Source organism: Cupressus sempervirens, chromosome 3, assembly GCF_028749045.1.
Source record: "Cupressus sempervirens isolate cs-2001-9-10 chromosome 3, ASM2874904v1, whole genome shotgun sequence".
In the NCBI taxonomy this organism is placed as follows: domain Eukaryota; kingdom Viridiplantae; phylum Streptophyta; class Pinopsida; order Cupressales; family Cupressaceae; genus Cupressus; species Cupressus sempervirens.
In genome coordinates, this window is record NC_143120.1 from 886,635,814 (window position 1) to 886,660,422 (window position 24,609).

A 24,609-nucleotide genomic window follows, 5' to 3' on the forward strand; every position below is an offset into this window, starting at 1 on the left:
TCACGATCTGTATTTAAACACATCCTACTACACCATCATATTGAGTGTGTCAATTTAAATTTGTTAGATGAATTGTTTATGCAAGGATTAGGTGCAAGCGTATAAATAAGGTTTGTATATAGCATACCTTTTCGTTCTGACATATATGTATTCATCATTTCATGCAACTAACCTAGTAAAATGTGGTGTACATGAATCATATTATCATTAATTATACATAGGGTACATGAGCTGACGAGCTACCTCTAATAACATGCCTATTGACCCTTATTACATACTAGCTAACTAATGCTTTATTCCTACACTACTTTTTCAAATTGGTATATATATTCTATCGACTTTGATATTCTACTAATATCTTCAATCGAATCCACAACATTCATTATCCAACTAACATTCCCTAAAGCCAAATATAAAATTCACTTGACATTAAATCCAACACCTACACAGGTTTGTCATGCATTCAATTCTATCTAGTAACTCTTATCTATCAATGTGCTTTATTGATTAGATAAAACTAGATTTGAGTTATTATTTTAATCCACCATCCATCCTTATCCTTGATTCTCCAATCCCATCTTCCCGACAACTTACTTCATATTAAACCTATTATATGTACATCCAACTATCCTAATTTACAGTCTTAACACTAATTTAATTAAACCCTTCGTACTTAACATCATGTTCAATTATATATGCATTCTCGTAAACTTATTTATTTCATTTAATTTATTTTCCTATATTGAGCTTTTCCATTACCATATGGTTTAATTGTTACATGTTTCTAAATTAGCCCCTTGATATAAACATTACCCTTAAACTAAGGTCAAATACACTAGGTGTCATTATCCTGTAGTCAAGACTTGAAATGATTAAATAATTATCTGATAAAAATAATGATAAAAATAAAAATAAATCTAAAGGGTGAATCTCCTATCTATCTTCAATCCTCATCATTCCCTAACTCTTACAAAGGCCACATTTCATCCTACACGTGGTCCCCACAAGGTCCCACGTGGGTCATGTGCAGAATTTTGACTAATCCAAGCCTTAGGACATCTTCTTCCCATCCCTCCAATCAACAATCCTAATGTGAACAAGTCATATTAAATGTCAACTTCACATTCTCCTAAGTACAAATCCCTTGGGATTGCTATCCCACTAACCCTTAATTTCAAGTCAACTACCTATGCTTGGGAACACGTGACCACTGCTGCAAGAAATTTCAAGTCGACTACCTATGCTTGGGAACATGTGACCACTGCTACAAGGAGGGGACGACTAGTGCATAAGGCAAGGATGTGACATAAACCCTTTCTCCTATGCACCCAAGTATATTAATGGGGATGAGACCCCTTTTCAAGAAGGAAAGCTCAAGGATAAAAGTTTTGACATGACATGTCAAAATGAATGTCAGATTTAACAATACACCTTGGGGAGTGGAGAAAACTTTTTGCATTATGATGGCTTAGGAAATGTTGGGGGCTACTATAGAAGGGCGGTCAAGATCAATCTTGGCTTTTATTTTATTTTTGAGTTAAATATTTAAATTTGTCATATTCTCTAACATGCACACTAATATGCCTTTATTTATTTAATTATTAATTTATTATTTGAGTGTTGGATGTGACTTAGAGGTCACAAGATTGTAATGTGTACCATTCTGTCACTTAGGAAATATATTAGTCTAGGACACTCATTAATCTCTATATGCTATTATTATTTTTATTTTTATTGGATAGCAGTCTAGAATCTGGGAATATTCTTTAATATTTTATTGCTCTATATTATGGAAGGGATTTATTTGCCTTTACCATACATTTTCTAGAGAGGAAAATGCATGCCTACAGCAATGTATCTCATAGATTTTATTATGTCTTCTCTTACAGCAAACTTCATTTTGTTATATCATGAAATTAATTTGGTGATTTCCTTGCTTAGAATTGCATTAAGCTTGGTAATTAAAATAAATGTTATCCATGCATGTGATATGAACATAAAATTTTCCTTCCAAATTATTGAGTGCACAACAAGATTGTAAGCAATCTACTAAGTTTTAAATTTATACAATCAATGGTATCACATATCATCTATGGATTGTTATTATCAACTAGTCATTTACAATACCACAAGGAGAAAACTTTCTTTCACATTTTAAAATGATAACAATGATGTCAAAGCAAATCTGTGACTCATACCAATGCTTTCATAACAATATAAACTCCAAATGAAACATGCATATACAACCTTATCAATTATTTCCTCTACACATACATTAGGTAACAATGATACAATCTCCTTCCATCACAATGAGGCAACATAAGGGACTTTTCAAAATCATAAGGAACATGAACATTGAAAGATATGGACAATGAGTAGCATGAACATTGTCCAACATGATTGTTGAGAACATGAACAAGCTGGTGAATCCTCCTTCACAAATGAGGGCACAATGTCAAGTTTTCTCATCCAACATCAATCTGCAAGATGATCATTCCAAGCCATTTCCATTGCTCCCTTGGACACAAATCTGCATATGCAACACAACAAAATAACAAGGACCATGGGTGCTTTCCACCCAACCATAGGCATCAAAGAGACCACCCCCGCGCTAGGGAACAAGGCTCAAACTAGGATACACATACAATCTTTCAATGCATAAACATTACATTTCAAACTTGAACAATTTCCCCCCAAGGCTATTTCACAATGGCTTCATAGATGGAACCATAAACATAGGGTGAAGGTGTGTTCTAAAATGGAGACTTGCCATACCAAACCATATCTGCAATAAACAATTTTCATGCCCTCTTGAGGCTATCATAAATCAAAAATTTAATGCCCTCTCGAGGCCTCCACATTTCCTCCTCCAAACCCACTACCATTAGTTGTAACTCCTCAAACTTCCTTTCTACACCATACTTTCCTTATCACCCCCAGCAAGATATGGAATGTTATGGCATACAATGGAGCCCATACTCCAAGGTTCTCAATACATTTTTCAAACCCAACTTAAGCACTTCACCCTGGACTTCTCTTCCCTTCCCACAAGGGTGAGTGTAAGTCCCACGCCCATAACAATACTCAAGCACAAAAAAGAAAACAAAACCAAGTAGAAATAAAACAAGAAATTTTCAAGAGCACATCACATTTTCACAACACAATATCAACACCCATAATAAAACAAGGAAATAGATGAAATCCAAACTTCATACTCACAATACTCCACACAATACAACAAGATGCACGATGGTGTCACACTAATCTACATGGAATGAACACTATTCAAGCACTCACATGAATGCTACTCCACAATGCAATGCAATGCATACTCCATTGATAAACTCCACGCTTGCATATTTGGTTAACCATGCTAAAAGAAAGAAATGGAAAAGAAGCAAGTTTGAGATACCAACCTTGGTCCATGCTAGGGTAAGGATAGTTGTAGTAGAGCTCCCCTAATCTCCCTCCAAAACCTAACTGTCTCTAAAATTAGAGAGTGGGCAAACACCCCACTAGTTTGGCCAAGACCCTCTAATAAAGCCTTCCCACAAACTTATTTTAGCAAAAACACTAAGCCACTACTTCTTACAAACTTGTCTCCTCTAATGGTTCATTGATAGCCCTCACGAGCTCTGTGTTATGACCCTCGAAGGATCGACCTCAAAATGTACTTAGAGCACCTTGGAGACTCCTCGGTACGGGGTGGCCGCAAATTATGGATGGTCTTCATGGCCAGAACAAGGGTGTGACTAGGGTTCACCCGCCCATCTGGAGCTAATCGCACTGACGATTCGATGCCAAGATCAACGGTTTCAAAGTTATGTTGTGGTGCACCTATGAACCGAGGCACACTGCGAGTTTTGGCATCGAGTGAGATCGTTGTTCTGAATCCAAAAAAATGTGATCTCTCAAAAATGAGATAGGTTATTTTAGGCATCAGTATCACCATCATGTAGCATTTGATATTTCATTGATAGCCCTCACGAGCTATGAGTTATGACCCTCGAAAGATCGACCTCAAAATGCACTTAGAGCACCTTGGAGACTCCTTGGTACAGGGTGGCCGCAAATGATGGATGGTCTTTGTGGCTGGAACAAGGGTGTGGCTAGGGTTCACCCACCCATTTGGAGCTAATGGCACTAATGATTCGATGCCAAGATCATCGGTTTCAAAGTTACGCTATGGTGGACCTATGAACTGAGGCACACTGCCAGTTTTGGCATCGAGTGAGATCGCTGTGTTGAATCCAAACGGAATGTGATCTCTCAAAAATGAGATAGGTTATTTTAGGCCTTAGTATCACCGTCCTGTAGCATTTGATAGTTCATCAATAGCCCTCACAAGCTCTGAGTTATGACCCTCAAAAGATCGACCTCAGAATGCACTTAGAGCACCTTGGAGACTCCTTGGTACGGGGTGGCCGCAAATGATGGATGGTCTCCGTGGCTGCAACAAGGGTGTGACTAGGATTCACTCGCCCATTCAGAGCTAATGGCACTGACGATTTGATGCCAAGATCAGTGGTTTCAAAGTTACGCTGTGGTGCACCTATGAACTGAGGCACACTGCGAGTTTTGGCATCGAGCAAGATTGTTGTGTTGAATCCAAACGAAATGTGATCTCTCAAAAATGAGATAGGTTATTTTAGGCCTTAGTATCACTGTCCTGTAGCATTTTCCAGTTCATCGATAGCCCTCACGAGCTCTGAGTTATGACCCTCGAAAGATCAACCTCAAAATGCACTTAGAGCACCTTGGAGACTCCTCGGTATGGGGTGGCCGCAAATGATGGATGGTCTCCATGGCTGGAACAAGGGTGTGACTAGGGTTCAACCGCCCATCTAGAGCTAATGGCACTGACGATTTGATGCCAAGATCATCAATTTCAAAGTTACACCGCGGTGCACCTATGAACTGAGGCACATTGTGAGTTTTGGCATCGAGCGAGATCACTGTGTCGAATCCAAATAGAATGTGATCTCTCAAAAATGAGATAGGTTATTTTAGGCCTCAATATCAACGTCCTATAGCATTCTATAGTTTATCAATAGCCCTCACGAGCTCCAATTTATGACCCTTAGAAGATCGACCTCAAAACGCACTTAGAGAACCTTGGGGACTCCTCGGTACGGGGTGGCCACGAACGATAGAGGGTCTCCGTGGTTGGAACAAGGGTGTCACTACAGTTCACCCACCCACTCGGAGCTAATGGCACTGACTTGTAGTTGTTAGGAGTTAGATTTTGAAAAGTTGTCAAGAAAGGTTGACCCCTTTGACTTGTATCATGAAAGGTTGCTTTGTGCCTTGCTTGATTGTTTGAAGACTACTCCATGTGTCACTATCTTTCTTGGAAAAAAAAATTCTTTTGAACATCAAGCTTGCAATATTATAAATTATTGTCAAACTTTTTCAACCAAGTCAAAATGTCAAGTGCAAATATTTGTTTGCATTTTTTGGTAAGGGGAGTTTCATAAATTGACTTTGATTTTCTATGTCTCTAGTGCTTGAACATGCTTAAAATGGCTCTTTGGTCTTAGAGCTATTGGTATTTTCTAACTTCATGGTCTATGATATGCATACTAAGAATTTCTTTCACTAAATGGTTTCCTTGATCTATTGACTACACTTAAATTTGTTCACTTGTCATCTCTCTTTCTTTATCTACATTGCTATTTGGGATTTTTTCATAGCTCTTGACTTGAGTCACTACTGTTGCAACCTGCTTGGACAATTTGTTTGAAAAGTCACTCATTCATTTCTACCTCTCTAGTTTGGATATCAAGTTATCTTGTGTCACCTTATTAGCGTCCTCTAGTCTCCTTCATACTTTATTATCTATCTACCACTATGGTATTCAAACCTTGTGCTACCAAACCTCAACCAAATCTAGATGATCATGATATCCTCCATGCCACTAAAGAGTTTCAAGATCTATATGTTCAATACAAAGAGTTAGAAGAGACAAATAATCTTTCTTACCTTCATCTCTCTAAGCACATGATAGGAATCAATTCTAAACTTGAGAAAAGGTTAAAGGAGAATATTGCATTCTTAAATTAATCTCCCTTAAGAACTTTACATAAACACAAGTCATCTTCTTCAAGGTCTACATATTCTACGCCAAGACATCAAATATCTTCATCCTCTAGATCTAAAGACCTCTTTAGAGAACAAGCAAGTGATACCTCCTTTGAGCCTATGCCAAACTTTCATTATGGACCTATCTTTGACCAAGATAGTGATGAAGACATGGATGCATTCTATTCACTTAAGAAACAACAAAATTATCATGGAGAAATTTTTGAGAGAACTTTTACTCCATTGGAAGATTCTCATGATAACATCTTGCAAACACTTCTTGATAATGAATCCATCACATTACTAGACAACTCTAGACCTTATGAACCCAAAATCAAACCTCCATGGTGGAGAATTTATCATTATTGCCACTTCCATGGAAGAAAATTTCATAAAACTAAAGATTCCATAGTGTTGAAACATAAAATCCAAGATCTCATTTATGATGGTATTGTTGATACCTCTAATGACTCATGTGTCACAAGATCATGCTGATGAACCTATGTCAAGTGATGATTTCCTTGACACCTTCACTTCTTATAACACTAATGAACCTCCTAAAGTGTTAAAGCTTTTGAAAATGCCTCCACCAAACAAAGAACCTAATTATTTCCATATAGACCATGCGTACCCTCAAGGGCTACAACTAAAAGAAAATCAAGCTAACCTTCACTTGTCTACAAACCTTTTCCATGCTACTAAGACTAAAGATCCTCAACATTCATGCAATACTATGATTACTATGCCCACTTTAGCTAATCCTGCATTATTTCTTTAAGATTCTATCATGCACACCTCACATTTTTCCTTGTCCTTAGAAGGTGCTCCATATCAAGATGACTCTCAAAAAGAAAAATATATAAATAAAGATCAAGATCAAACACCTTTACATCTCATCCAAAATTTTACCTTTCTATATCCTGTGTGTTACCCACCTCCTACATATGATGAGGATACCATTTCCACTACCTCCGTTGAGCTTACTAAAACTTATGGGAAAAGTGATCCTTCTATGCTATATAAAGAAAGATGTCAAGATCAAAGTGTCCCCTCATGTTCTACTTCTCCATATTCACTTCAAAACTATTCTCAAGATTCAAACACTCCTACCAAAGGTCTTTCTCCTATAAAAGGTGCTCATGAGTCTATTGATGACTTTGGTCATGCTACTCACTCTAAAGATGTTGAAATCCCTAGTCACTATCCCTTTGCATTTCGTAATTCTATCCTTGGTCCTTATCCATCTAATCTAAAGTCTTCAAACCTTCTCCTACACTTTCTACTTCTAGCTCTCCTAATGTACCTCAAGATCAAAGAGACATTCATCCTAGAAAATAACCGTCCACTCAACCATCTAAACCAGTCATATTAGCCTTATTCATCCATAAGTCCCAAATCTTTTGGAAGTAACTTGGATGTTAAACACAAGAAATACAATAATACATTAAAAAATAGAGATCATTATGTCTCATCTAATCAACATGTGAATGGACATAACGAAAATATATTGAAGATACCACAAAGGTTCACTATTCAAAAAGTGAAATCAAAGAAAATATGGGTTCCTAAACCCATTATTGAAGAAATGTGTCATAAAGTATCCAAAGGAAAATCTAAAGCTATATGGATTCCAAAGTCTCTCTTGAAAGACTTTAATATTGAACATAAATCTAAGTTGACATTCAATATTTTAAAGGCTTCCACTCCATTTTCTTCCAAACATCTTTCTCAAAAGCTTACAAATATTCCACTCAATCTTCTTCTAACATTTTCCTACCAGCTCATACATCTAAACCTTGATCCATTTCCTCCATGATTCCTCCATCATTCAGAAACCCTCCAAGGTGTGTGTGAATGTTGATCTTCCCCACTTTGTCACCTACCCTTATGCAATGTTTTCAAAGCTACACTTACCTACTATCCATACTCATACAATCCTTCTAAGGAATGAACTCTTATCCTACTATCATCTCACTTCCTTCACCCTATCAACATCACTGAGTATACTTATCTATGGTCTTGGATTATCATAACTTATCTTTCCTTTAGGAACACTATCTAACTTGAAAATAGTTGACCTATTTCTAAAAAAGTTTTAAAAAATAGAAAAGAAGATAAAAAATGTACCTTGGTGAAAACCATTATTTGATCCATGAGATTCCCTATTTTACTTTCTCATTCACTCATAGCCTTCATATCTAACTTCATATCATATCATTATGCATATGCTATCTTGCTTATTGGCTTTAATTGCTTATCCTACATGCTATCTTCTTTCATGGATTTCATGGCTTATCCCAAATGTGCTTCATACAACTTTTCAATATGAAAGTCTTTCAAAACATTATACAATATTATGACTCTTTATGCTTTCAAATGCTATGATTGGTTGCAAAATGGAAGAAATAAAGTATTCTAATTGTTCATCTGTACTTTTTAGATTTTTCTTATTTGATTAGTTTGATAAAAATAGTTTTAATAATCATAATGTCAGCTTTATGTCAAATAAGGAAAAAACCAAAATTGTAATAAGATATCCGCAAGCAATTATCTTTCATATAGTTATAAATGCTCTTAAAATTGTCCTTATAGCCTTGTATCACATGCAAATATGATTTGCAAGAACTTGTTCAATATCTTCCTCTTATAATTCCTTACAAAGAACCTACCAAAATACAAAAACCATATTACAAAAAAAGTACACATTTTACATCATAATACATCATAAATTTTAGAAATTCTCTCCAATACCACCCCCCTCCAACTCTTCATGATGTACCTACATTCCAATATCATAAAAAATTTAGTAACTTATTGTATTAAAAAAGATAATCATCAATTCATTAAATCATTATGAAGAAAATAACATAAGAAGTATATATACCTAGTCGAGTATTCCAATAGGGTCCTCTCTCTGTTTTAGGGTCTCCAATAGGGCTTCATGATCAGCATTAGCAATAGTAAAAATTTTTTTTACTTTTGGTCTTCCTTGATGCTTCAATAACTTTACATTTGTTGCTATAATAAGATGCGAATATATGAGAATTACTTTGTGCTTCTGATAGTCTTCGAATGTAGGAATTTTGTTCCTTCTAAGCATGTATGTCCACAGCCATGTTCCAACAACAACCACTAAACCAGTAGGATATGTGAATCCATCATCATCTGTGATCGGTTGTGCAAGTTTTTGTTTTCCTCTTACACAACGTGCTAACCAATAATCTGATTTCTCATCATTCCCCTGTGGTGCAACTAATGCAAAGACATGTCCTGGCTGAAGTAGATCTGATAGATGGTTATGCTCAAGTGAACTTTCCATGTCATCATTTTTGATAGAGGGTATGATAGACAATGGAGTAAGATAATGTGGAGCCCATGTGTCCACCCACTCACTTGACTCACAGTGATCCCAATCACACTGAAAACAAGTACGACAAAAACAAGCTAGTTGTCGTGTCCAAATGGTCTGTGTACTAGAATCAGAGCTCCAAAATGAATGCATTTTTTATGAGTCTCTCACTATAGCACAATCTGATCTATCACCTATGGACCCTTCCTCAACCAACCAAAAGAACCTGCATACCACTGAATCAAGAGTCCCCCCCTGTGATAATGCTAAACTACACCAATCAACAATGCTACGAGCATCAAGAAGCTCTGTTGTTGAAATCATCAGTTGCTCCTTAACTAGAGCTCTCTTCACACATGCCCCTGCTCCATCATGTTCCCCTTTTCCATGGCCAGACTCAAAAAAACTCCAAATATGAGGCACCCCTCTCTCTACGTGCATCCTACACAACCAATAAAACATGCAAGCATTCTTGAATTGACCTGTACAGTTATCTGACCAAATGATATGTCTATCCATAGCAATTGCATGCTCATGTAAGAAATCAAAAAAATTCTCAAAACAATGTTGCACAAACTCGTGAGAGTGAGATCTATCATCACTCATAAAAAAATGATACTCTCTAATAATCTTTCGATTATCTTCCGCACTATCAGGGGCATGTCTATATGTTATGTGAACAAAAATTGCAATTTGAATGGAGTTGTAATACTGAGATTGTGTCTCATTTTGAGGTTGCAATGTGTAGTTCTTAGCAAAATCAACAACTGATATAATAGTGCCAATGGAAAAATTCTCCTTACACGTTCTAAATTGTTGATCCAACCACTGAGACTTGTGACTATGTCTTGCATACTTGTAAAAAAGATTTGCCTTGAAATCTGAAATAAAATTAGCCACACTGATATCTTTTCCAACTAATTCACATCTAGACCTCTCACTCCCACTCTTCAATGTGTATTTCACTGTTTCATATACCCTTTTTTCAGTATTGTCTTTCCAAGCTCTTGTTCACACCCCTCATGGAAACATGTGTCAAACTTGGATAAGCCACCACATTCTGAACACTTCTCATTTAAGAAAGCATTTCTATAAAAAGAACAACCATCAACTCTACAACATAAGAGTTGATCTAGCAAGTCTCTTGATGATTTTGGAAGCCCACTAGCCCCACAATTCTCCAACATTTCTTTACTATGCAAAGTAGAATGGATGGAGTGTAATAGTTCATGGTGCATAGAAAACTCAACATGATATTTGCAATAACATGTATTTCAAATTTTGAGTGGCACACAATAAAATGGCTTCAAAGATTCAAAAGCCCTTTGTGATATATGAAGACTTGGATGACTCTCTCTAAATTGTTTGAACAACATAGTTTGACTTACCTCTAAATGGTTTTTAGGATGTGGTGTGCGGTCTCTGATGCCAATTCTCAACTTTAAGACATCTTTAGCATTGAGTGATACTCGTGAGTTAGAGTGCCAAAATTGTGTAATTTCTTCCTTCACATCGTCAGATAGCTTCTTATCAAAACGTGGAAGTCTCCCACCAAATGCCCATGTTTCATTTTGAAGAGGATCATCAATTTTCTTTTGTCAACTAAGTGCTCTTCTCAAAGTAGTATGATTTAGATTCAAATCAATACAAGTTTGTCTCATATATCTACCATTTCTCAAATGATGACTTACCAAAGAGGTTGTAATAACCCTTCGAGCAGCTCTATTATCCTTCTCTATGCTATTTTTTCCAATGCTATTGAGAGCACTAAAAAGATCTTCAATTTGGAAAGCATAGGTCTCATCTTTTGCATCTTTAATAAGTGCATGAAAAGCAGACATTGCTCTACCACTGTCTTGTTGCTGAAAAACATTTGATATAGTCTTGAAGCCCATAACCAAATGGTTCTTTCTGATTTTTATCCTTCCAAACTAGTAATAATTGTTTCATCAATTTCAATTATCCATTTTGGTGTTTTAGAACGTTCATGTCGATTATAATTAGGAGATATGTAAGGTTCTTGTGCATTAGGTTCCTGTGCATTGTCATCTTTGACATGGTCAATTATGCAATTTGGATTATGACTTGGTGGCATTTCTTCTTCAAAATTTTCATTCTCCAAATTTTCAATTTTGGCATTATCGTTTTCAATAGGTACATTTTCATTCCCCAACTGTACATATTCATTATCTGACTCTATGATTTCACCTTCGAATAATTCATCATCAACTTGACTGATATTTAGTATACTTTGTCTTTTTCTTCGATGTTCCATTTTGTCCCTTTCCCTATATGTCGCAATGTCTTCATTGGATATCTTCCTTTTGCATTTATCCTTTCGACAACTGCTGCTCCCCATTCAGATGACAAATTCGAACACCTAAGGTTATATTTTCGAAAAAAAATTGATTGGTTGGCCCCCAAAATGCAATTTTTTGTAGAACCCATGAAAAAAGAAGTGAAAAAGTGATATTGTCGGGTTTGCAGGGACAGGAAAATATTGGGAATTGGAGCAAGTAAAATCGGATATCCGATTTAGGATCGGTATCCGATTTTGTAAAGTGAATTTTTGGGAGGAAAACTTGCTATAATTTCCCTCCTTTTTCATAATTATATTAATATTATGAAAATCATTGGAGGGAAACCGATTTTGGTTTATTACTAAGTTAATAGTATAGTAGTATTAATATATAATAGTATTAATATAAAGTATCAATAGTATTAATATATAATAGTATTAATATATAGTAATATTAATATATAGTATTAATATAGCTATAGTATCAATATTATTATTATACCCATAATAGTATTAATATTATTACTATAGATATAATAGTGTAAATATTTAGTGTTTATTTATATTATTATTACTATTATGCTACAATATAGTATTAATATATATATTATTATTATAGCTATAATAGTATTATTATTACTATAGATATAATAATATTAATATTTAATGTTTATTTATATTATTATTATTATCATAAAATAGTATAAATAGTATATATATATATCCTATCATTTTTTAACCCATATACATACGAACAATTCGAATATGTCCCTATGGGTCCTAGGACCCCTAGGGACATATGTCATCGTTTAATGGGTCAAAGGGGGTCATAAGGCACCCTATGACCCCCTTTGACCCATATGAACAATTCGAATATGTCCCTAGGGGTCTCATATGTCGTCATTTAATAGGTCAAAGGGGGTCATAAGTCACCCTATGACCCTCTTTGACCCATATGGCTCATTCGAATATGTCCCTAGGGGTCCCCTAAGGACATATGTCATCGTTTAATGGGTCAAAGAGGGTCATAGGTCATCCTATAACCCCCTTTGTCCTATATGACCCATTCGAATATGTTCCTAGGGGTTCGAGGACCCTAGCGACATATATCGTCATTTAATGAGTCAAAGAGGGTCATAGGTCACCCTATGACCCCCTTTGACTCATATTACCCATTCGAATATGTCCCTAGGGGTTCTAGGATGCCTAGAGACATGTCATCATTTAATGGGTCAAAGAGAGTCATAGGTCACCCTATGACCCCCTTTGACCCATATTATCCATTCGAATATGTATCAGAGCTGATTTTCCTAACTATGTAGACAGAGCGCCGACTGTCAGGCATTTTGCACTAGGACTGTGTGGTTGTGGGTTTGAGTTAAGAAGATGTCTCCACAAAGACAGTGTGGTGGAAGGGCCAGAGCTATTAATCCGGAGGAGGTTAGAGCCCTCCAAAGGTAGGTACAAGCATTGTAGGAGGAGCTCCGTAGAGGAACAAATGTTGCTGTGGGTCACGAAAGTGAAGATGATAATGAAGAAGAAGAAATTAGACCAGAAGGGGAATTTGATGGGGAAGTTCTGAATCAGGTAGAGGAGAGGCTTTTTAGGGCCATTACTAAGTTTGGGAAAAGACCTACAATTGATGTGGGTGTATTTTCAAGAAATTTCAAACCAGATGAGTTGATCGATTGGATCAATGAACTGGAAGAGTACTTTGAGTATGAGGATATCAGGGATCTAGATAGGGTTAAGTTTGTAAAGGCCAAACTGAAAAGCCATGCCAAAATTTGGTGGCAAGAGGTTCAATTGGAAAGAAATAGAAGAGGAAAGGATAAGATCACAAGGTGGGATCGCATGGTGGATAAACTAAAAAAGTAGTTCATTCCTATTGATTACGAGCTTGATTTGTTTAAGAAGATGCATAGGTTAAAGCAAGCAGGAAAATCAGTCCAAGAATATACAGAGGATTTTTATGGACTTCTGATTAGAGCAGGGTATGTAGAAGCAAATAAGGAGAAGGTTGCTCATTATATCAGTGGTTTGCGACCTAGCATCCAAGAGGAATTAAGTCTGGTAAGAAGGACCAGCATTGAAGAGACATACGAGTTTGCCCTACGAGTTGAAGAGAAGCTAAATAAGAGGTTTGAAGGGAGACAAAGAGGGTGCAGTCAAGGAGGAAAGGGTAGTGATAGGTCATCTGGAGGCTGAAATGAAACCCAAAAGAAAAATGAAGATGTGGGTACTAGCAGGAACGAGGGTTTCAATCGCTCTCGAGATCAAGGCTTTGGAAATCAGAGAGGAAGAGGTAGAGGACATGGACAAGGAAGAGGAGGCTTTCGTGGTACCTATTTCCATTGCAATGAATAAGGTCATTGTGCCTTTGAATGCCCTCAACGACAAGGAAGGACAGATAGGAGAGCTGAGGGTCAAGCTAGGGTTGCTCATGTGGATGAGGATGCACAATCATCACATTCAAAGGATGCAAAAAGAGGAGAGACTTTAGTAAATAAAAGGGTCCTACTAAGTGGTGAGATTGAACTAGGAAAAAGGAAGAGTTTATTTTGTACTAGGTGCAAGTGTGAGGATAAATTTTGTGATGTGATCATTGATGGTGGTAGCACTGATAACTTGGTATGAGAGGAGATGGTCTCTAAGCTGAAGCTCAAGAGGGAGAAACACCCCCAGCCCTATCAGATTGCTTGGCTGAAAGATGATCATAAGGTCCTGGTAAGTGAACAATGTTTAGTGAAATTCAAAATTGGGAGTTACCACGATGAAGTTCTCTGTGATGTTATTCCAATGGATGTTTGCCATCTATTTTTGGGAAGACCGTGGCAGTTTGATAGGCTTGCAGTACATGATGGTCATGCAAACACATATTCTCTGACCAAGGATGGAGTTTTCCACAAACTAAAGCCCATGAAAAAGGAAGGCGAAAAGGTATGCAATAGTGCTAGGATTTGCCTTGTTGATGGAAGGAAGTTTTTAGATGGCATGAAACATCAGCGTATGTGCTATGCTTTGATTCCTAGGAAAGATAAAGAAGGTAGTAGTGAAATACCACTTGAAGTTTCAAATTTACTAGGTGAGTTTGGAGATATCATTTCTGATAATGTTCCAGAAGGATTGCCACCAGTAAGGCAAATCAGTCATCAGATAGATTTAATCCCAGGAGCTAGTTTTCCTAACAAGGCTGCTCACAAGATGACTCCTACTGAAACTGAGGAGCTAAACAGACAGGTGCAGGAGCTATTGAGAAAGGGCTTGATTCTAGAGAGCCTGAGTCCATTTGTAGTACCTACAGTACTAGCACCAAAGAAGGATGGGGAGTGGAGGATGTGTACAGATTCTCAAGCTATAAACAGGATAACCATCAAGTATCATTTTCTTTTGCCAAGAATGGATGATCTTATGGATTTTTTAAGTGGAGCTCAGTACTTCACAAAGATAGATCTCAAAAGTGGATATCACCAGATATGGATTTGAGAAGGAGATGAGTGGAAAATAGCCTTCAAGACCAAGGAGGGTCTTTATGAGTGGTTAAGCATGCCCTTTGGATTGATGAATGCCCCAAGCACCTTCATGCAGCTTATGAATGAGGTACTTAAGAAGTTCTTGGAAAAATTTGTTATTGTTTATTTGGATGATATTTTAATTTTCAACAAGACTTTGGAAGAACATTTATTGCATATTCGTAGTGTCCTTGAAAGGTTAAGGGAAGAGAAACTGTTAATTAATCTAAAGAAGTGTATCTTTGCAAAAAGGGAGTTAGTCTACTTGGGGTTTGTTATATCACCTGAAGGTCTCAAAATGGATCTAGAGAAGGTAAAAGCCATCTTGGAATTGCCTACTCCAAGGTCTGCTACTGAGGTAAGATCATTTCATGGTCTGGTTAGTTTTTTTAGGAAGTTTATTAAGAATTTCAGTGGCATATGTGCACCCCTGACTGACACAATAAGAGGGGATAGAAAAGAGTTTAAATGGATTGTGGCAGCTACAAGAAGTTTTGAATTGCTGAAGAAGAAGGTGACAGAACAACCTGTGTTGGCACTTCCAGATTTTAGAAAGGTGTTCCAGGAGGATTGTGATGCTAGTGGTAGTGCTATTGGGGCTGTATTAAGCCAAGAAGGTAAGCCTATTGCATATTTTAGTGAAAAATTGAATGATGCAAAAAAGAAATATTTTGTTTATGATCAAGAGTTCTATGCAATAGTTTAGGCCTTAAAGAAATGTAGGCATTATTTATTGCCAAAGGAATTTGTTTGGTATACTGATCATCAAGCATTACAGTACCTAAATAGCCAAGGTAAATTGAATCAGAGGCATATGAAGTGGGTAGAGTTCTTGCAGAGCTATACATTTGTGTTGAAGCATAGAAGTGGAAAATCTAACAGGGTTGCAGATGTACTAAGTAGGAGACAATTGTTGCTTACAGTAATGTAGGTTGAAATAGTTGGGTTTGATAAACTCAAGAATCTGTACCCTGAGGATCTTGATTTTGCTGAAGTGTGGAAAGCTTGTAAAGAGCTTGTTGCTGTAGACAGAACTAAGTGGTTAGACTATATTATTCAGGATGGTATGTTATTCAAGGGTAGTCAATTATGCATTCCAAGGAGTTCCATGAGGGAAAATCTGATTAAGGAGAAACACATTGGAGGGATGGCAGGACATTTTGGTCGAGATAAGACCATTTCCATTCTTAGAGAACATTATTTTTGGCCTCAGATTTCATAGGATGTGAAGAAGTTTGTACAAAGTTGTCAGATTTGTCAAGTTGCCAAGGGATTTAGTCACAATACTGGACTATATCAGCCATTGTCTGTTCCATCAAAGCCATGGGAGGACATAAGTATGGATTTTGTTCTTGGATTGCCAAGGACACAAAGGGGTAATGACTCAGTATTTGTGGTGGTTGATAGGTTCTCCAAAATGGCACGTTTCATTCCATGCCAGATGCTGTCCATATTGCACACTTGTTTTTCAGAGAGGTGGTAAGACTACATGGTCTCCCAAGGAGTATAGTTTCTAATAGAGATAGTAAATTTGTGGGGTATTTCTAGAGAACATTGTGGAAGAAGTTGAGAACAGACTTGAAATTTAGTTCCACACATCACCCGCAGACTGACGGCCCAACAAAAGTGGTATACGTATAAATGCCAAAAAAATAGGAGTATGTAATTGATCTATCATTTTGGTGAACTAGAAGGTGTAAATTGGTCAGATGATTGTAATTGTAATTTAGAGAATTCCAGAAAAAGAATCAGGTCAAAAGGCCCCACGGTTTGAAAGTTATCGCAGTTTTTCAATTTTTGGAGACCTCCTAAGAATGCTTCAAAGTCAGGTTAGGGGCATTAAATGACCTCAAATAGGGCCAAAAAATGGGGGATGAGAAAATCTGGTCCATAGGGCTATAGAGCGCTTCGAGAGTTTTTTGAAAATGTAAATGGTTCGTCAATCGGAGCTACGGTTCAAAAGTTATGCCTCTTGAAAGTTCGGTTATCGTTTCTGGATTCTTCTAATTTTGTGCCGACTTCTAATGCAACTTCTAGAACCTTCTATTTGGTCAGTGGATGCCTACTAGCACTTTATAGAATGTATTCCTAATCCTAATCCCTCTGGGGTCTATTTAAGAACATTTATGGCATTGTAAAAGGCAGTTCGGAGTGGAGTTTGAGAGAAGGTACTGGGAGAAGAAATTATCTCCAATTTTATGCTATTGTAAGCCCATAGGGCCTGTTTTGGAGTCTGTTTCTCTACACTAAGTGTACTAGCATATTTTTATGGTTAATAAATTTTTTCCTTTCCTGTTGTGTCCATTCTGTACTTGGGTCGTGTCCCCATCAGATTTATGGAAAAATGCAGTGTTCTTGTCCCCTTCCTGAAGCCAGTCAACTCGAGCCTTCTCTTCCCAATAGATTTCTTCTCTAAGATCCCACTCAACTAAATCAGTAGAAGCTTGGGATTCTGCAATGCCAAGAGCTTCTGAAAAACCCAGATCCCGAATCTGCCTAGTAATAACATCAAGACGATCTTGAGCCCTCTTCTTCATAATATGGAGATTACCAAAACAATTCCTATTCCAATGCTTCAAATTCCTTTAAAAAAATTGAAGTTTTTTAGAGAAGGAGAACATAGCAGTGCCATAGGCAAGGCCTCCCTTTCTCCATCAGTGAGCCATTAAGTCATGAAGAGAAGAGTCTCCAAGCCACATCAGTTGGAACTTAAAGGGAGGGTTCTTGGGGATAGCAACATAACTAGCTATGAGCTTAATAGGCCAGTGGTCAGAACCTCTCCAATCAAGAATTTCAGAGGAGAGTTAAAGAGAACCAGAATTCCAAAAGTAGGAAACAAGGAACCTGTCCAAGCGTTGTGAGATAGCATCATTTCCAACTCTTCAATTATTCCAAGTAAAGAGCCCATTGAGAGGTTTGACATCAGAGAGATGTAAAAGATCAATATTTTGTTGAAGAAGCTCAGAAGAAGGACCCAAGCGAGCTAGCCCACCCCTCTTCTCCTCTAAACTGAGAACAGAGTTGAAGTCTCCAGCCACAATCCAAGACAAGAAAGGATGACAACTTCAGACATGCTTAATATGATCCCAGAGCTTAGACTTTCCAGGGAGATCAATAGGACCATACACATTAGTAACAAGAATCATCTTGCTAGTCTCTAAAGAGGACGCAACCATTGAAAGATACGAGAGGCAAGAAACCGAGTAAAGTGGCGTAACTTTCCTAGGATCCCAGCTGATGGCAAGAGCACTAGAGCTCCCCAAAGCACCAATACACTGACATTAGCCTAGAAACCAAATGTTAGGAGCACATCTAAACATAGAGTCCACTAAAAGCTTGGTCTCCTGGATACAAAGGATATCCAGAGAATGCTCAACCACAAGATCATGAATAGCTTTTTGTCTGGAGATGCTATTCAACCCCCTCACATTCCATGAGAGAATAATCATTGAGTAGAGTGGGGAAAATGCTCATCCTAGGTCCTAACAACCCCAGACTCTACCAATAAATTGCTGTAAGTTTTTTTTTTCTTGATCCTGCTTTCACCCAACTCTTGAGGGAGTAGTAAAAGAGACTTTCTTAAATGGTCTTTGCATCAAGCCCAAAGCAAGAGAAGATTCCTTTCCTTTACCAGAGGCAAACACATCTTTAACCAAATTTGCCAGAAGAACATCGTCCTTTTCCTGTGGAGTAGGAGAAACCACAAGGGCACCAGACTTAGGGCCAATAGAAGTCTCCGGTATATGCTGAACTACAACATCTTGGTTGCCACTAAGAGTAGAATTCCTCCCCTCTAAACCAGTAACTGCACTCGGAGCCTTTATAGGAATACCTTCTTCTGTAACCATATTGTCAAGAACCTCAAAATGATTAAACCCTGAGTCCACTTGCCGATCTAGCTGAGATTTTTTTTGACCCCGCCCCTTAGCACAGTTTCGAGCTGGGATAAAACCATCCTTATCAGGACCAGTAGAACTAGATGGCCCTGGCCCCTGACTTGAAGTGTTCATATGAGCTTTCCCTATACCTACACTATCAAACTGAGCATTTCCTTTTCCACTAACATTTGGACCATTCCCCTTTCCATCATTAGCCATCCTTGGGCCAAAAAACCCAACAGGGGTACCATTTCCTTTGGAGGCTTGAGGGAATTGACGCTGTAAATGACCATACACATGAAAAAGGTGGCAACAAAAGGGAATAGATTCATAGTCTAGCTATTGGATCCAAGAAGAAGAGCCAAGGAAAATTTCTAGAGAATCTAGCAAAGGATTATTTAAATCAATTTTAACACAAATACAAGCATAGGAAATAACCTTTTTGTCCAAAGATTGGTGGGCTATAACAATCGGCTTTTCAAGCACAATGACAATCTATTGCAAGATATCCTCACGCCAGAACTCCAAAGGAAGTTGCGGCGGGCGGACCCAAACAGGAACTCTCGAAGGAAGATCCTTAGCGAAATTGAACCCCGAATGCCAGGGTTTGATAAAAAGACCTACTCTATCATAAAAATATGGGCCTCCCTCAAAGACCCAATTTTGATTTGACATGCAAGAGAAATTCACCAAAAAGTAGCTATTTCCAGCCAACATAATGTCCATATCACCTTCCACCTGCCAAGAACGGTGAATCCAAGCTTCCAGAGCTACCAAGGAAATCTAAATACCAAGAAACTTCCATATCAATGCATGTGTGGCCAAATAGTTCACATCCTCCATTACCACTTCTAGAGGAATAACCAGCACAGGCCGATCCTAGCTACGCAGAAAACAACCATTAACTTTATTTAACTTTTGGCACTCACTAACATAAAATGGCTCCTTCTCCTGTGAACGTGCCCCGGGAGAAGATCCATCACAACCAGAGGCTCCAGCAAGAATGAGACTTGTGGAAACCCCACTCGTAGCCATAATAGCCAGGTAGGCAAACTTTGAAAAAAAGCTCTTAAAATTTTTTTTCCACAATAAATGCAAACCCTGCACAACAATAATTGACCAATATTGAAGCTACAAAAGGTCTCACCAGATAGTTTCCTACTTAATTTTTTACACAATTTTATTCAAAAAGATATTCATCAGCTATTACAGACTATGTAGAACTTAAAAACCCAAATGCTGAAATTTCTTAGCATCCAAACAGGTATATCATTTGGCAAACTGGCAGTGACAATTTTGATGAGATGGACAGTCTTGTCAAGGATCATCCTCATTTAGTACTAACTGCGTGAGTAACTAAACTTCTTAATAGAATTCAAAATTATGTACGTTATGCAATTAGAGCTTTTGATTATAGCATGATTTTGTTCTGAAGCCATTACAATGGTTGATTTAGAGAAAATTTGCAGAAACTGATGATAAATGGGGAGCTCTAAGATGGTTCATTAGCTTTTCCAGCACCAGATGTCTTGGAATTAAAGTAATGATAGAGATGAAATGGAACATATGATCTAAATATTAAATAAAGAGAAATAGATAAAAAATGGTGCAGAGGCAGAGTACCTGATAAGAAGGATGAGGTTAATTGTGAAATCATGTGGACATTCAGGAACATTGCATGCACTACATGGTTGATTTTCATTATCTGGGGATGGACTTCAACTATAGATCCCCTATATCTATATTTGTTAAAAAACATAATGAAATAACGAAAAATAAATGTCTTCTTTCCAATAAGAAATCACAAATACCTTAATGTCAATCATCTAGTCAAGTGACCAAGAACATGCAAGATACAAATTTTACAGCACATACTAAATAGTAAATACCCACAAACATTATGACAGAAGAATTTTCAAGGTTTAAGACAGATAAAAACTTATGATCATGTTCTTTGTCAATTTAAAAAGCTGGATTTCATGTGTGTTCGTAAACATTATGGATTGTAGAGGGTTGGTTTTTTTTTACTTCTCTATCTGTTTGATAACAGAGTTTTTTGTATATGTTTGTAATTGGCATGGCTGAAAATTGTAAGAAAGATAACTAACACAGAAATTTCATAGGAATAAATTATAAAATGCATTATTTTGGAATAAAATTAATTATTGTATGTAAGTTTGTGGATTTGATTGTAGAGAAGATTTTGAAAAAATAGGATCATATTTAATGATCTATTATATTAGTAAAATGATGGAGATCTATTATATTAGTAAAATGAAGGAGAGTTCAAGAAAATTTGAAATCTGAAATGATGATTAAAAAAATTCATACACAATGGAATCCAACTTTTCTATCTTTTTCTTTTCTTTGTTGATCATGTATATTTACTCATTCGTTTGTTTGAATCTCTGCTACATTTCTTGTTGAAATGAATTTGACTTATATTTAGACCATCTTAAGAGGTGGCCCTGATGTTTGGTGAAGTTTCAACATTTATTTTGATTTCACTATGCATGGAATATATTGGTATTGCTTACCTGTATTTTGTGAATATGAAAATAAATATTCACATGTCATTTAACTGTTGGTCTTCCTCGTCATTTAACTAATAATAAAACAAAGACTGCCCTACTTTTTGAATGGATGTCTATAGTGTTGTATGATTTTTTGTGTAACAAGAGCTCATCAAACTTTGAATGTGTATTTATAATAAACTAGTTTCAATTGATAGTTATTTATATTATTTTGATAAATGTATGTAAGATATCTATATTAATATTTAACATCTATATCATATGATTAATTGTTATTATGTTTCAGCTACTTTGTGTTCTTGTTAGATCCTTCCAATAAGAAGGTCATGAAGTGGATATACATCTTGCAAAGTGTGAAGCCAAAGTTCTTGGTGAAGCAATAAAGGAAAAAGATAAGAGTGATGATATTATCCGGATAATCAGCACAAGGAGAAAAGCCCAATTGAATGTTGCATTCAATCAATTAAGAGATTATTTTGGCTATAGTATTAATCAGATTAGATGTACTTCAAAAGATTTAAGATCCATATCCTTTCATAGCAGCTTCAACTATTTTTGTGAGGTCTACTACATAAGTTTATCAATAGCTTCTAAACTGTTGCATAATCTTTGCTAACACTGAGTAATTTTGACTTGTTTAGCTTTTGAAGAAATCTAAGTCAGAAGAGTTCCAGGATGCAGTTGAAACGACAATAAAATGTATCCACTTTCCTAAGTGTGAACCACATAACATTTTTATTGTAATAAAATTGTCAAGCAAATTGGTTTTAAATTACAATGTTTAATTATTTGATATTAAAATATAATTACTTTCATAATCAAACATAACTACCAATTTTTTAATGCAACTTTTGATTTGATATGCATTTTTGTTTATGTTCATATACATTTAAGATATATCATTATTTGATAGGTTATTTTTTCTAAGTAAAAATAGGATTTGAAAGGTCCAGAAACCTTGTACAAAGGGACAAGAAAGATATAGCAATGAGGACCAAATACAACTGTGGAAAACCACCTGATAAACTAGAGGGAAACACCCAAGTTCCCTACAAGAGGGAAAACATCCCAAGAAACCAAAGTCCATCAAGATTTACATTTAGGTCCTGACTTATTAGAACGAAAAGCCATATCAATAGAGTGAATGGTGGACTTGCATTTTTTTCCTTTAACTGATGTCCAACCATCCTCCACCTTCCCAGCAACCTTTAGCCAATCCCCACTAACTCCCAAAACCCTAGCTACAAGAAAAGCACTAGCAATAGAGTTCTGGCAAGAGTTAGCGATAGGAAAAGGGCCAACATCAACTTTCTGACACAGAACCGCCAGAGGCACATCAAATGAATCAATAGAGTCAACCCCAGGAGAAGAGCCCTCAACAAGAGAAGTGTCAACAAAAGGGACAACATTCAAAGTGCCAGAGATAGCAACTAGAATCTCATTTGAATCAATAGGAGAAGAGTGGTCTGACTCATCAGCCTCTGAAGACACATCATTAGCCTTCGTAGACACTTTCTGAACCGTATAGTGATCATCTGAAACCCCCAACCACCAAGAAGGTGATTTCATCGAAAGAACTTTGTCAAAGGAGCAATGCACTGCAAGATGCCCAGTCAAATGACATTTCCTACATCTAAAGGGGATACCCTCATAATCAAGAGGTTGAACCCAAGACCCAAGAGGAGAAGCCAGCTTAATCTTTTCTGGAAGCCCCTTAGAGACATCAATCTCCACTAGAATGTAGGCATACATTGTCCTATAAATGTTGGAGGAAGCCACATCAACCATCAAGAAATCTCCAAGGGCATCCCCCATAAGCTCCAAGACTAAATCCAGCCAAAAGCAAAGGGGGAGGTTTGGCAACCGAACCTAAATAGGAAACTTATTGAAGGTTTCAATATTCGGATTAAAAGTCAGATACCAAGGCTTAGCCATTTTATTTGAATAGGTTGTTATAATTAAATATGGAAATTATATTGTACTTCACAATATTGTTTATATTTTTATTAATACTATATAATAATAGACGAATTCTTGATGTTTTACATATATTAATCTATGTTGTTACTGTGACTTTTTATAATCTCAAACTAAAGTGCTTAATATTCAAATGTATACCTTATTTTAACTTTAAATTTTTATTAATTCTAATTATAATATTCTCTTTTTTATTTTACTAATTTCTTAATTATAATATTCTCCATGATTATTTATTATTAATCCCTGCCTTATATATAAGGCAGGGAACTAATGTTCCCATGTGCGATCGAAAAATTGATGTTGTTTTTCCAATCTTTGTAAATTTGATTTTTAAATTCAACTATGATAAACTAAATTTAATTTTCTTATTGGCCCATGGGTAATTTTGTGGGCTTTTTTTCTATTTTTGTCAAAAAAAAATCAAAAATTTAAGCAATAAGCGGTGCTGGCATGTATTAGGAATGAAAAAGATCTGTTTTCTTCAACGAGTGGCAACCACAAAAAATAGATTATTGTACACCCAATCATTTTTCTATTTTAGACACGTCACTGTCACAAAAAATAGATTCGTCATTTTAAACAATGATATTTCTCTCAATTTAGGTATATGTTTAGCGCAAAATTTGAGAAACTCTCATAATTTGTATGTATTTATATGCAATAAATGAGAGGTACGAGTGTTTTGACAACAAAATTTGAGAAACTCTCATAATTTGTATGTATTTATATGCAATAAATGAGAGGTGCGAGTGTTTTGACAATTTATTTTAGAAAAAGGTATCATTTAATTTTTCATCCTAGTAATTTTAGATTATTTTATTTTAATTTTTAAATTTATTTTTCTACAAGACATAAAATTAAAAATTAAATAAACTTGTATGATATATTTTGTTCACATAATTTGATACTATTTCTTGAAAAAAAAAAATTATATTTCTTTTAATTTTATATATTATTTATTTATGTTAGCATAAAT

At 36.3% G+C, this 24,609-nt stretch overlaps 1 pseudogene; it reads left to right on the forward strand.

Annotated features, from left to right (window-relative positions):
* The window catches only part of LOC149569636 (annexin Gh1-like), a 63,041-nt pseudogene extending 40,461 nt beyond the window's left edge, over positions 1-22,580 (forward strand).
* Positions 22,581-24,609: the final 2,029 nt, after the last annotated feature.